Raw genomic sequence first — 15,506 nt, forward strand, 5'->3', positions numbered from 1 at the left:
TCCTCATGTCAGCACGTTCTAGGTGTCGCCATCGGCGCCAACCTTGTGTGAATGCGCTGGAAAGCTAATCATTTGCATATCACAGCATCTTCTTCCTGTTGGTTAATTTTCGCGTCTGTAGCACGTCATCTTCGTGGTGTAACGATTTTAATGGCCAGTAGTGTAACTTACGCTAAGAATAGCAGACACACCCATGCCCGAGGCAGGACTCGAACCTGCGGCGGGAGGGGCCGCGCAATCTGTGACATGGCGCCTCAGACCCACAGGCACTCCGCGCGGCTAAATGAAAGACTGTAGGATATTTTGGCTCAACAACTCTCCGTTTTTTTTAAAACTACCAATAAATTTTGCGACTCGTATTCGGCTCAAAACTGATAAAATAGATAGAGAATTGAAAACTGAGCTTTTTTCTTTATCATGTATGGGGTCTATAAACCCACAATTTCCCAGAAATCGAGAAAAGAATCTGTTACGTCTGTCGGTTACATACTTGGAAGGTGTTCACTGTCCGACGAAAGCACTGCTGGAGTAACGACCAAGGCAGTCTACATTCAACTGTGGAGCGAAGAGAACGTCTTGTATGCACCCATCTGCAGAGTTGTAAGTGCACTTCTTCACCATAGCTAGTGCTCGAGACCATTGACACTGAGTCAGTAAGGAGTACTCTAACAGGAAAGCCACCACCAAGATAAGCTTCCAAACCAACCAAGTATGACGATGAGCGCTCGAAATCGAACGCTTTATCCATGACAGAGTTCACCTAGAAGCACAGAACATCGTTGGTATCCACCTCTCCATCACAAATAGCATCTATGTCAAGATGGTCAGTGATGTGAGCAGATGTGCGAACACTGTAAAGGTTAAATATTATGATGGCCTGCTGCGAAAGAGAGCATCACTGCAAGTTTAAACGCAGCCAAAACCTCTCAGACAAACAGAAGCTAAACGATGTCAAAGTTAGCGAAAGGAGGGCTATGCGTGAAGCGTTCAGTGAATTCGAAAGTAAAATTCTATGTACCGGCTTGACAGAAAATCCTAGGAAGTTCTGGTCTTAAGTTAAATCAGTAAGTGGCTCGAAACAGCATATCCAGACACTCCGGGATTATGATGGCATTGAAACAGAGGATGACACGCATAAAGCTGAAATACTAAGCACCTTTTTCCAAAGCTGTTTCACAGAGGAAGACCGCACTGCAGTTCCTTCTCTAAATCCTCGCACAAACGAAAAAGTGGCTGACATCGAAATAAGTGTCCAAGGAATAGAAAAGCAACTGAAATTACTCAACAGAGGAAAGTCCACTGGACCTGACGGGATACCAGTTCGATTCTACACAGAGTACGCGAAAGAACTTGCCCCCCTTCTAACAACTGTGTACCGCAAGTCTCTAGAGGAACGGAAGGTTCCAAATGACTGGAAAAGAGCACAGGTAGTCCCAGTCTTCAAGAAGGGTCGTCGAGCAGATGCGCAAAACTATAGACCTATATCTCTGACGTCGATCTGTTGTAGAATTTTAGAACTTGTTTTTTGCTCGCGTATCATGTCGTTTCTGGAAACCCAGAATCTACTCTGTAGGAATCAACATGGATTCCGGAAACAGCGATCGTGTGAGATCCCACTCGCTTTATTTGTTCATGAGACCCAGGAAATATTAGATACAGGCTCCCAGGTAGATGCCATTTTCCTTGACTTCCGGAAGGCGTTCGATACAGTTCCGCACTGCCGCCTGATAAACAAAGTAAGAGCTTACCGAATATTGGATTGAAGAGTTTTTAGCAAACAGAACACAGCATGTTGTTCTCAATGGAGAGACGTCTACAGACGTTAAGGTAACGTCTGGCGTGCCACAGGGGAGTGTTATGGGACCATTGCTTTTCACAATATACACTCCTGGAAATTGAAATAAGAACACCGTGAATTGATTGTCCCAGGAAGGGGAAACTTTATTGACACATTCCTGGGGTCAGATACATCACATGATCACACTGACAGAACCACAGGCACATAGACACAGGCAACAGAGCATGCACAATGTCGGCACTAGTGCAGTGTATATCCACCTTTCGCAGCAATGCAGGCTGCTATTCTCCAATGGAGACGATCGTAGAGATGCTGGATGTAGTCCTGTGGAACGGCTTGCCATGCTATTTCCACCTGGCGCCTCAGTTGGACCAGCGTTCGTGCTGGACGTGCAGACCGCGTGAGACGACGCTTCATCCAGTCTCAAACATGCTCAATGGGGGACAGATCCGGAGATCTTGCTGGCCAGAGTAGTTGACTTACACCTTCTAGAGCACGTTGGGTGGCACGGGATACATGCGGACGTGCATTGTCCTGTTGGAACAGCAAGTTCCCTTGCCTGTCTAGGAATGGTAGAACGATGGGTTCGATGACGGTTTGGATGTACCGTGCACTATTCAGTGTCCCCTCGACGATCACCAGTGGTGTACGGCCAGCGTAGGAGATCGCTCCCCACACCATGATGCCGGGTGTTGGCCCTGTGTGCCTCGGTCGTATGCAGTCCTGATTGTGGCGCTCTCCTGCACGGCGCCAAACACGCATACGACCATCATTGGCACCAAGGCAGAAGCGACTCTCATCGCTGAAGACGACACGTCTCCATTCGTCCCTCCATTCACGCCTGTCGCGACACCACTGCAGGCGGGCTGCATGATGTTGGGGCGTGAGCGGAAGACGGCCTAACGGTGTGCGGGACCGTAGCCCAGCTTCATGGAGACGGTTGCGAATGGTCCTCGCCGATACCCCAGGAGCAACAGTGTCCCTAATTTGCTGGGAAGTGGCGGTGCGGTCCCCTACGGCACTGCGTAGGATCCTACGGTCTTGGCGTGCATCCGTGCGTCGCTGCGGTCCGGTCCCAGGTCGACGGGCACGTGCACCTTCCGCCGACCACTGGCGACAACATCGATGTACTGTGGAGACCTCACGCCCCACGTGTTGAGCAATTCGGCGGTACGTCCACCCGACCTCCCGCATGCCCACTATACGCCCTCGCTCAAAGTCCGTCAACTGCACATACGGTTCACGTCCACGCTGTCGCGGCATGCTACCAGTGTTAAAGACTGCGATGGAGCTCCGTATGCCACGGCAAACTGGCTGACACTGACGGCGGCGGTGCATAAATGCTGCGCAGCTAGCGCCATTCGACGGCCAACACCGCGGTTCCTGGTGTGTCCGCTGTGCCGTGCGTGTGATCATTGCTTGTACAGCCCTCTCGCAGTGTCCGGAGCAAGTATGGTGGGTCTGACACACCGGTGTCAATGTGTTCTTTTTTCCATTTCCAGGAGTGTATATAAATGTCCTAGTAGATAGTGTCGGAAGTTCCATGCGGCTTTTTACGGATGATGCTGTAGTATACAGAGAAGTTGCAGCATTAGAAAATTGAAGCGAAATGCAGGAAGATCTGCAGCGTATAGGCACTTGGTGCAGGGAGTGGCAACTGACCCTTAACACAGACAAATGTAATCTATTGCGAATACATAGAAAGAAAGATCCTTTATTGTATGATTATATGATAGTGGAACAAAAACTGGTAGCAGTCACTTCTGTAAAATATCTGGGAGTATGCGTGCGGGACGATTTGAAGTGGGATGATCATATAAAATTAATTGTTGGTAAGGCGGGTACCAGGTTGAGATTCACTGGGAGAGTCCTTAGAAAATATAGTCCATGAACAAAGGAGGTGGCTTACAAAACAATCGTTCGACCTATGCTTGAGTATTGGTCATCAGTGTGGGATCCGTACCAGGTCGGGTTGACGGAGGAGATAGAGAAGATCCAAAGAAGAGCGGCGCCTTTCGTCACAGGGTTATTTGGTAGGCGTGATAGCGTTACGGAGATGTTTAGCAAACTCAAGTGGCAGACTCTGCAAGAGAGGCGCTCTGCATCGCGGTGTAGCTTGCTGTCCAGGTTTCGAGAGGGTGCATTTCTGGATGAGGTATCGAATATATTGATTCCCCCTACTTATACCTCCCGAGATCACGAATGTAAAATTAGAGAGATTCAAGCGCGCACGGAGGCTTTCAGACAGTCGTTCTTCCCGCGAACCATATGCGACTGGAACAGGAAGGGGAGGTAATGACAGTGGCACGTAAAGTGCTCTCCACCACAAACCGCTGGGTGGCTTGCGGAGTATAAATGCAGGTGTAGATGTAGATCTGGTCTGTTACTGTTGACCTCATGGGTCTAGGATTACGTGCTCTATGAATTGTTAAACTCCCATTCGAAGTGCTGCCAGACGTAGTCGCTGTGGCTTTCCGCCCCCATTGGAAGGCCACTAGCCAATGAAACACCTTTGAGATGCATTCGTTCCTCAACAGTGTACGACAAGTAAAAACTGAAATAACAAAGCATATACCATCCTACCCTGACATAGGTGGATATCTGGTCACTGTGATTTATGACAGATAGCCACATATTTGTTCCAATTGCAGCCAGGAAGATCACATACATTTGGCGTGTATTCAACGTCAGTTTAAACAAATCCCTTTATGTCAGCTGGCTCCCCCTCAATCACCATGGGGGTGACGTGGTTGACCATCATGGAAGATGGAGGCCACTTGGACGAGACTGCACAACCAAGGGAAGTTTAGAGCTGACTGACACTATGACAGAGTCGTCACTGGTTGAGGGAGGTCACCCATTGATTCGAAGGGAGATTTGGACGAGAGAATGGAACTCAACACTAGGATTATACTGACCTCTGCTTTTATCCCTGAGGGGGATGCGGCATATGAATCACACACTCATTCAGACACAGAAACCTATGTCTGCAAACAGAGGTCACTGCGATGCCCTACACACTCAGGTGATTGCCTCCACTGGTGGACGACTGGATAACAGACACAAGGAAAATCACCTGTTGGACTCCATGACAGTCGTTTCTGGACCCTCGGATGAGCTGAATAGGGAACAGCACCTGTCACCAATATATGGGAGAAAATGACTGTGAACTCACCTTTTTTCACCCATCACGTAGGAAGATACCTAATGACAGCCACAGATAACTCGTGGGCTCTGGGTAGACTAGATTGAAGAAAATTCTACATCCCCCATGGTGGAAGAGGAGTATCTCCTCACACGCTTCGGCCGTTCCTGAGTAGCTGTAGACGATGGCGTGGACATAGCCTGCAGATCACAGGCCACAGGATTTACAGCCATGCTGACAGAGGTCCCCATGGCGGAGGATGACCACAGACCAGCAGACTTCAACGTCGTCTTTCTCCAAGGGGTCTATATCGACTATTTCCAGGGTTTGTTTGGCTATGTGGCTCATGTGTCTCACGTCTTCCCAACCAAGAACAATGTCGCATTCTCCTCAGGGATGGCCTCGAGACCGACGACGTATGATATCTGCCCAACGCTAAGGAAAGGCCGTAACAGTGCTAGGCGTCAAGTTTCGGAACGAAGCGACGTCTTGAACGATCTCTCTTCTTCGGGGAAGGAGTAGCACCACTCCTTCAGGGCCGACATGACGGCTTGGTGTTAAGGGGCGAATTCAAGGCTTCCAGGTGTCCAAGGATCAGCCATTGCGCCACTGACCATGCCCTGAACTTGGAGCGCTCATCAGCGATCCAGTTGGTACATACATGTGAACATGTTCCGCAGTGGAAAGATAGACGGCAGTCCACCATGCGAAGACACAGATGGTAGCCCATATGCGCCGCCACCTAAAAGGGACGATCCTCCGAGTGCGAACGCACGACGGAACAGTAACGAAATGATCCACCTGTAACACGCCATTCGAGAACATAAACATGGACGACAGGCACTGACATATACCACCAGTACTGTGGACAACCGCCACCTCGCCACGCAGCGCAGTACTGGGCAAGCTTTCTTCAGCCATTACACAAGGCTGTATTCGGCTCAGTGTTCCTAAACGACGACGGTGGTTTGTGGCACTGTTCCGCAGGACCTACAAACTGAATTATTGGACGAAACTACAGAAGAAAAGCTATCCATGCCATAGGTAACGGAGTGCTGAACAAGGCTCGTTGCCCCGGCGGACTCCCTGTGGAGTTTTATAGAACATTTCAATATATACTGGCTTTCAAGTGGACGGACATCCTTCGGGAGTTTATGTCCTGTCCTGTGGCACTGCCGGAGTCTTGGTCGATGGAATGATTATACTACTCCAAAAACCTATAGGTGACGTTCGAGTACACGATTGCCGCCTGCTGACACTCATCGCCAGCGACATGAAGATATTCACCCGATTTATTATTTGTGGATATGATGAACTATCTGATTTTGTCGAAGGAATGATTACACCACTCCACAAACCGACGGTTGAAGTTCGCGTACATGACTGCCACCTGGTGAGAGTCATCAACAATGACGTGAAGATTTACCAGACTGTTAGAGACCCAACATCATATTTATTATTGTTGGTTATAAGAAACTAACCAGACACTCGTATGTAATGGTGAACTGACCACTGGATGTCACAAGTGGCGCATCCGCCACAGTATAATAGGAGTTGGTAAGTGTTGCATTGTCAGTAGAGAAGCATAACAACAGAATGGGTCAGTCAACAGAGCTCTGTGGCTTAGAATGTTGACTAGTCATTAGATATAACTTGAGAAACAAATTCATCAGGAAAATTTCAACCCTTTTAAAGCTGCCAAAACCCACTATTGATGATTTGATTGTGAAGTGGAAACGCGAAGGGACAACCGCAGCCTAACAACGACCATGCAGACATCATGTATTGACGGACAGGGACCGTCATGCATTGCGTGGGGTGGTTTTAGAAGATCATATGAAATCAGCCAGTAGAAATCATTCATGATTTCGAAAGTGTAACTTGCAGCCCAGCTAGAACAACAATTGTCCATAGGGGATTAAAAAAGAATGGCGCACAGTGGTGGATGATGCACATATTTCTGTTGTCAGTGCTGAGCAACGCTTGGGGTGGTGCAAATAGCGACGCCACTGGGCAGGTGAATCACACTGAACCCTGTGGAAATTCGACAGAAGGTGTTACGCCGTCGCCAAGGTAGCCCCTGCGGGTCGGTAACACATCTAACACGACACAGGACAGAGGCTGTCTACGCCCAAGGCGTAAGCAATGGTAAACACCTGCTGTTTTGTAAACAGACATTCCGCATACTACTTCCTACAGAGGGAGTTTGAGATGGCCTGCAGGAAGTACAAGGTGCATTCAAGTTCTACGGCCTCCAATTTTTTTTTTCTAATTAACTACTCACCCAAAATCGATGAAACTGGCGTTACGTCTCAACGTAATCGCCCTGCAGACGTACACATTTTTCACAACGCTGACGCCATGATTCCATGGCAGTGGTGAAGGCTTCTTTAGGAGTCTGTTTTGACCACTGGAAAATCGCTGAGGCAATAGCAGCACAGTTGGTGAATGTGCGGCCACGGAGAGTGTCTTTCATTGTTGGAAAAAGCCAAAAGTCACTAGGAGCCAGGTCAGGTGAGTAGGAAGCATGAGGAATCACTTCAAAGTTGTTATCACGAAGAAACTGTTGTGTAATGTTAGCTCGATGTGCGGGTGCGTTGTCTTGGTGAAACAGCACACGCGCAGCCCTTCCCGGACGTTTTTGTTGCAGTGCAGGAAGGAATTTGTTCTTCAAAATATTTTCGTAGGATGCACCTGTTACCGTAGTGCCCTTGGAACGCAATGGGTAAGGATTACGCCCTCGCTGTCCCAGAACATGGACACCATCATTTTTTCAGCACTGGCGGTTACCCAAAATTTTTTTGGTGGCGGTGAATCTGTGTGCTTCCATTGAGCTGACTGGCGCTTTGTTTCTGGATTGAAAAATGGCATCCATGTCTCATCCATTGTCACAACCGACGAAAATAAAGTCCCATTCACGCTGTCGTTGCGCGTCAAAATTGCTTGGCAACATGCCACACGGGCAGCCATGCGGTCGTCCGTCAGCATTCGTGGCACCCATCTGGATGACACTTTTCGCATTTTCAGGTCGTCATGCAGGATTGTGTGCACAGAACCCACAGAAATGCGAACTCTGGAGGCGATCTGTTCAACAGTCATTCGGCGATCCCCCAAAACAATTCTCTCCACTTTCTCGATCATGTCGTCAGACCGGCTTGTGCGAGCCCGAGGTTGTTTCGGTTTGCTGTCACACAATGTTCTGCCTTCATTAAACTGTCGCACCCACGAACGCACTATCGACACATCCATAACTCCATCACCACATGTCTCCTTCAACTGTCGATGAATTTCAATTGGTTTCGCACCACGCAAATTCAGAAAACGAATGATTGCACGCTGTTCAGGTAAGGAAAACGTCGCCATTTTAAGTATTTAAAACAGTTCTCATTCTCGCCGCTGGCGGTAAAATTCCATCTGCCGTACGGTGCTGCCATCTCTGGGACGTATTGACAATGAACGTGGCCTCATTTTAAAACAATGCGCATGTTTCTATCTCTTTCCAGCCCGGAGAAAAAAAGTCGGAGGCCTTAGAACTTGAATGCACCTCGTATTACTACACCAACAGCTGATTAGTTGGCCAATACTATTTAAAGGCTAGAACCAGCACCGGACGTCAGTTCACGCCGAATACTGACCACAAGGACGTCCCCACGGAAGACTACGTCTTCGCGATCGGATTAGGACTTGGAATTAAGTGTATGTGTTTTACCTCGGACTCTTGTGGGAAACTTAGAAGTTATCTTTTGTTACCTCTAGTAGGAAATTCTTAATGGCTTTGTGATTGTGACTTTTCGTTGTTATTCAGTCATTTCTATGTAAGGTCACGTAAATAAAAGTTGTGTTGTAGAAACTTTCAAATTGTTAGTTACAACATAAGGGTTTTGGATTTTCGGATGTTTCACATACCTGGAAAACGTTTCCTGCCATCATGTTTAGTTGCAGCAATGACGTACAGAAGAGGCTGTGTTATGGTATAGGTATGTTTTTTGTGGTTAGGGTGTGGTCCTTTGACTGTCTTAAACAAGCTAAGTACAGCAGAATAAGAAGACATTTAACAGCATTGTGTATTGTGTATAGTACTGGAACTGCTTAGAGATATGATTTTATGTATCAGTATAGCAGTGCACTTCGCAATAAAGAACCATCTGTAAGGCAATTGTTTATGGACAATAACATTCCAGAAATGGACTAGTCTTCGTATAGCCCTCACCTGAATTCACCTTTGGGGTGAGTTAGAATGTCGACTTCGCTCCAGATACTGCGTTCTCTGATTTCAGCTTTTGGGAAAAAATGAGCTGTTATTCTTACACAGACAATCACACACCTCACTGAAGTGTCCCTGCAGAGTTCTAGCCGTCATAAAGGCGAAGAATGGACACACGTCATATTAATTCCACTAATTGGTGCTCGTATGCTTTTGATAAGATAGTGAATAGCTTGAGATAGCTTTTGATTCCTCTCAACAAGCCATGTCTGTGAATGTTCCGATCGTAGGCATTACTCGCATTTCATACTAGAATGCGTACAAGGTGACTTGGGATTCGCAAGTCTTGTGAAATGTCACTTGAATCTTAATGTTACACTTGTTGCTGATATACATATTGTCACATTCAGTCTGAGCTTGTGTTCTGTTTCTAATGCCCTTGGCCTCGACGGGACGTGAAATCATGGTCTTATTTCTTTAAATCAGCAGTGAGTAGCGAGGCTTTTACGAAGCAGCTACTGGAGGAGCAAACTCTCAGATGCAATGATTTTCCACGGTGCGGAATGACGTATACTTCCACTTAAATATATAACTTTTAAAAAGTTCATTTCTTTATAACCCTAAACCCTTATAACATCAGATATTACGATGCCCATCCCAAGTACAACGTTCTCAAATGAGTGGTTTACAACAACTGATCACTGTGAACTGGGAAGACATGTAGAAAATTCTCAGCCGTCCGAAGTGGCTGTGCGGTTCTAGGCGCTGCACTCTGGAACCGCGAGACCGCTACGGTCGCAGGTTCGAATCCTGCCTCGGGCATGGATGTGTGTGATGTCCTTAGGTTAGTTGGGTTTAAGTAGTTCTAAGTTCCAGGGGATTAATGACCTCAGAAGTTGAGTCCCATAGTGCTCAGAGCCATTTGAACCATTTTTAGAAAATTCTCACAGTAGTTAAATTTCGTAATTAAAGAAGATTGTATATGTGAATGTATACTTTCCCGGTGTGGACTACTGGCAAAAGCTCCCAGGTTTCCAACGGGGTTGCTGCATTAAATTTCTGCAACGTTTTGTCCAGTGTTATATTCATCACCTTCGCTGCCTGCTTTGATGCGGCCCGTAATGAATTCCTCTCCCGCGCCACTCTCTTCATCTCAGATAGTACTCGCGTTCAACATACTGAATTATTTGTTTAAAACAGTCCAGCCTTTGTCTTCTCCTCCAAGTTTTACCCTTATTTTTTGTCTTACCAGTCCGCATAATTTGCATACCCATCTACAGACCAACATCTCAAACCTTTCGATTGTATTCTTTCCAGGTTCTGCCTCATTACACGATTCTCTTCCGTACAGCGCTGCGATCAAAACAAACATTTTCAGCAATTTTACTCAAATTAAGGCTGACGTTTTCTGCACTTTATATTCACTGTGCTTCATCTGTCACGTGTAATTTTGATTCTGAGTTAGTTGAATTCCTTTATCATAGACTGTCTCTATACAGTGCTTGTATATTCACATTACAATGTTCTTCAGATTTGAATATTTCGTGATTCCTGCACAGGGAGAGGCAAATGTTCTATCGTCATCTTAACCTTTTGCTTGTGTAACTTCTGTTAGCTTTGATACATCCGGCTTCGCACCTACGTGCTCCTCAGAACAAAGTTATGTATTCACGTTTATTATTGTATTGAGATATAGTAAAACCACTTTTACTTTACTTGCAATAGCGAGAGTTATACCTCACCTGCTCCTCCTCGCTTCCTACATTCGGCCTACCCTCTAAATTACAGGAGCAGACCCACGCGCCGCCTTCCAGGCGGGATACAAAACTGCACCTTTCCCATAGCTTTCAACCAAAGAGAAACGGATTTCTGTGTCGCATTCAGTTGTTCCGCGAGTTCCTGTTGACTTTTAGTATCATCTTCATCCAGTAATGCCTGCAATTCGTAGTCTTCGAACTTTTTCGGTGGTTTCCCGAGCTCGTCGTTTCTCACGTCAAAATCACCACTTTTGAATAATTTGAACCACTGGAAATACTGTTTTTCCAAGAGCATGTTCGCCGAAATCTTCGACAAGCGTTCGGTGCGATTCTGCAGCAGTTTTCTTCAAATGTTAACAGAAAACCAATGCTGTCGGAAAATCGTAGTTCTTAGGCACAAAACTCGACATGTTTACTGGTTTGAAATACATACAGATGGATTGAACTTGGGTTACTGTGGGTTGACATTCGTCGTCAGCCGTTACAGGAAGCAGATGGCGCTGCAGATGCCGTCTCATGGACCCTACACTGACGACTAGCACCATCTATAGGAAAATTCCGGTTTCATACTTCCACGCCTGGTGACGTAGGAATTTGGATTTATTAGTCTGCGGTTAATTTTTATTATTAATTTTCCGTTCAATAGCAGGGAAGGTTAGAGATAATAAATAGCTAGTGATTGTTCCTAGGTGTTGAGGTCTCTTTCCATAATTTTTGAAGACCGTTATTCCATTTCGTCAGGAGTAGTAATTTTAGCCAAGATAAAATTTCCCGTTAAAAGTAAATCATTAAAAGACGCAATGTCTGGCAGCTTGGTCTGGCAACTTGACCATCTTTTCGAAAGCTGTGATACTGAACTCAGTTAGGTTTGCTGTAAAATCTAGCCTATTTCTGGACAGTCGACTGATTTTCTCGAAGGGTGAGCTTTTAAATAGCCCCCAACGCTCGTTTCATCGTCCAAAGGCAACACGCGCCTTACGCTGTTAGTAGAAGAAGCCTAAAGGTCACGCGGACCTAAAGCACAGGAGCGATTGTGTAGTTGTTTAGAGTTGCAAAGGCCTCACTTTTGGGAAAACTGTAGAGCATAATAGATTACATTCTTGTTGCTCGCTACTCGCGGTAATTAGATGCATGGAAATTGTGATGAGAACTCACAATTACGACCGCATACGGACTACAGGCAACTATGCTCTCCTGCGTACCTAATCTCCCTGGCTATCCCTCAGTTCAACACGTTTGATTGCTATATTCGTCTATGTTCCACGACTTTTTGTACGCGGGGTTTCCTTACAACCGAGTCGCTCAACCAATGTTTGTCCAGCAAGACTTGTCAGTTACATTAAAGCATTCTTATTTATTAAACGTGTGATCTTTCTTGTAAACGTATTCATGAGTCGCCATGCTGCCCTTAATTATGAGCATGCCTGGCTACGTTTACTGTGATGAAGCGTTGAGCCAGGGCAGATTAAGCCTGCAGTAGGAGAAGAATCTGATGCTTTAAGCATCGGCCAGAACAGCCAGATGAGGCCGTAGGAGCGCTCATTCTAGGTCACTCCTGTGGACGCAGTACTCATTTCCATACTGCTTTCAATCATCCCATGAACACCAAACTGGCATATGCACACATCAAATAAGTTTTGCATCACCTCGGTTCCGGGAGTTCCGGAACCTGTTCAGATCCACAAAAACATCATTTCCGCCCTTTTAATTGCTCACGAAAACCAACATGGCACGTTGTACCCCCATACAGCGAGACCTTTAGAGGTGGTGGTCCAGATTGCCGAATGCACTTGTACCTCTAATATACAGCAGCACGTCCTCTAGCATTGTTGCATGCATTGTCCCACTCCTCAACGGCTATTCGGCGTAGATCCCTCAGAGTGGTTGGTGGGTCACGTCGTCCATAAACAGTCCTTTTCAGTCTATCCCAGGCATGTTGGATAGAGTTCATGTCTGGAAAACATGCTCGCCACTCGAGTCGAGCCATGTCGTTATCCAGAAGGAAGTATTTCACAAGATATGGACGATGGGGGTGCGAATTGTCGTCTATGAAGACGAATGCCTTGCCACTATGCTGCCGGTAGGGTTGGACTATCGGTGGGCAGTCACGTATCGCACAGCTGTTACGGCGCCTTCCATGACCACAAGTGGCGTGCGTCGGCCCCACATAATGCCACCCCAAAACAGCAGGGAACCTCCACCTTGCTGCACTCGCTGGAGAGTGTGTCTAAAGCATTCAGCCTGACCTGGTTGACTCCAAACACGTCCTAACGATTGTCTGGTTGAAGGCATATGCGATACACATCGGCGAAGAGAACGTGTTGCCAGTCCTAAACGGTCCATTCGGCAAGTTGTTGGGCCCATCTGTACCGCACTGCATGGTGTAGTTGTTGCAAAGATGGACTTCGCCGTGGACTTCGGGAGTGAAGTTGCGCATCATGCAACATAGTGCGCACAGTTTGAATCTTAACACGACGTCCTGCGGCTGCATGAAAAGCATTATTAAACATAGTGGCGTTGCTGTCAGGGTTCCTCCAAGCCATAATCCATAGGTAGCTGTCATCCACTGCTGTAGTAGCCCTTGGGTGGACCGAGCGAGGCATGTCATCGACAGTTCTTGTCTCTCTGTATCTCCTCAGCGTCACAGTAAAAGACCTATATGTGTGGTGCACGTGTATGTTCCTCAAAACCACATACCACAGACAAACACAGAAGTTAAATATCATTTAAAAATTTTTGTGATAAAATCTTGTAAAAAATTATTGAGACCGCTTGCAGTTGCTAATCCTCACTTCTTGTGGGATAAACGTACAACTGGTTTCGTGATTATGAATGGCATCTTCAGGTTAATCTACGACAACATACATACGAAATAGAAGGCAACAGTGCCTACTATTGTGGCGTGCGAGTTCAAAAAATGGTTCAAATGGCTCTGAGCACTATGCGACTTAACTTCTGAGGACATCAGTCGCCTAGAACTTAGAACTACTTAAACCTAACTAACCTAAGGACATCACACACATCCATGCCGGAGGCAGGATTCGAACCTGCGACTGTAGCGGTCGCTCGGCTCCAGACTGTAGCGCCTAGAACCGCACGGATACTCAGGCCGGCGGCGTGCGAGTATTGTAGTTTGATAGCATGTTGCACAATTTCAACAAGATTGTGGTGTCACAGCCAGACACCACACTTGCTACGTGGTAGCTTAAATCGGCCGCGGTCCATTTAGTACATGTCGGACCCGCGTGTCGCCACTGTGTGATCGCAAACCGAGCGCCACCACAAGGCAGGTCTCGAGATACGGGATAGCACTCGCCCCAGTTGTACGGACGACATTGCTAGCGACAATACGGACGAAGCCTTCCTCTCATTTGCCGAGAGACAGTTAGAATAGCCTTCTGCTAAGTCCATGGCTACGACCTAGCAAGGCGCCATTAGCCTTACCTACTTTGAGAGTTATCGTATAAATGTCTCAAGAAGAACGTTGTGAACCAACAAAGATTAAAAGTTAAGTATAAAGCAGCTACGTACTTTTCTTGCTACCATTCAATACTTACCCTGTTCCAGACTTGACGCCAGTCGGCGTGTGTGTACGCGTGCCTTTCTTTCGGCTCCCTTCTCAATGTGGCGTAGCTAGCTTGTTACGCCACAACAAAGATTACAATAAAACTAGTTACTTATTATCAATTTAATATGAGGTTTTATTTAAACACTGCTTTTCCCGGCTAATGATCGTCATTTTGTGAAAGAAATCTCCACCTGGGAACTTGTAGCAATGTTGTCTGTCAAGCAGTGTAAGTGACACTAAGTTGCAGATCGTTTATCGAATTTAACACTTCTGTTATTCGAGGTGGCAGCACTTTTCTTTAAGCACAATGAACAGTTCTGTCACAGAATACTACACGCACAGAACACTAATGTATTTTTCCTGTCAAAATATTTCATAAAAGTTGTTACGAAATAACCAGGCTTCATACATCAGCAGATAAGAGTTATATCACATAAGAAGCTATTTGCACTATATTTAAAGATTTTTCACGATCTAAGTCGAATTTATTTCCTCAAACTGAGTTGTGGGCCACCAATACACAATTATTATCGCAACAACACTTATGTCCGTATAGAAAATCAATTTAAAACTGCCGCTGCAATATTTCACAAAGATGGCGGCTAACATAAGACAATCACTTATCGATTCTGTTTCAGGCCCTCTTTTACTACTAACAAATAAAATATATTAAATCTTTTTTGTACCTTCACTATATGCATTAACATTTGAAAATATTTCTCAATGATAATCGCTTACTATTCAGCATTTACCAATAAACCGCGCTGTAGAAGAACAGCGCTAATGGCTGCGCTCCTTTGTAGCTGAGCAGAAAACTTAACATTGATATCGGACGAGAATTACAATGAAATATAAGTTTAAATAAAGAAGATTCATTTAAATCACACCGGAACTCTATTTTTCAAATATTAATTAACAACATAATACAGGTTTTTACAGACCTCTGTGTTACGAGACATCAATCACGTCCGATCATTACAACAGTTGGAGCCGCGCTATGAAGTCGTGCAGTCTGAGGCACCTTGCCACTGTTC

The sequence above is a fragment of the Schistocerca serialis genome, chromosome 8, assembly GCF_023864345.2.
Source record: "Schistocerca serialis cubense isolate TAMUIC-IGC-003099 chromosome 8, iqSchSeri2.2, whole genome shotgun sequence".
NCBI classification, from domain to species: domain Eukaryota; kingdom Metazoa; phylum Arthropoda; class Insecta; order Orthoptera; family Acrididae; genus Schistocerca; species Schistocerca serialis.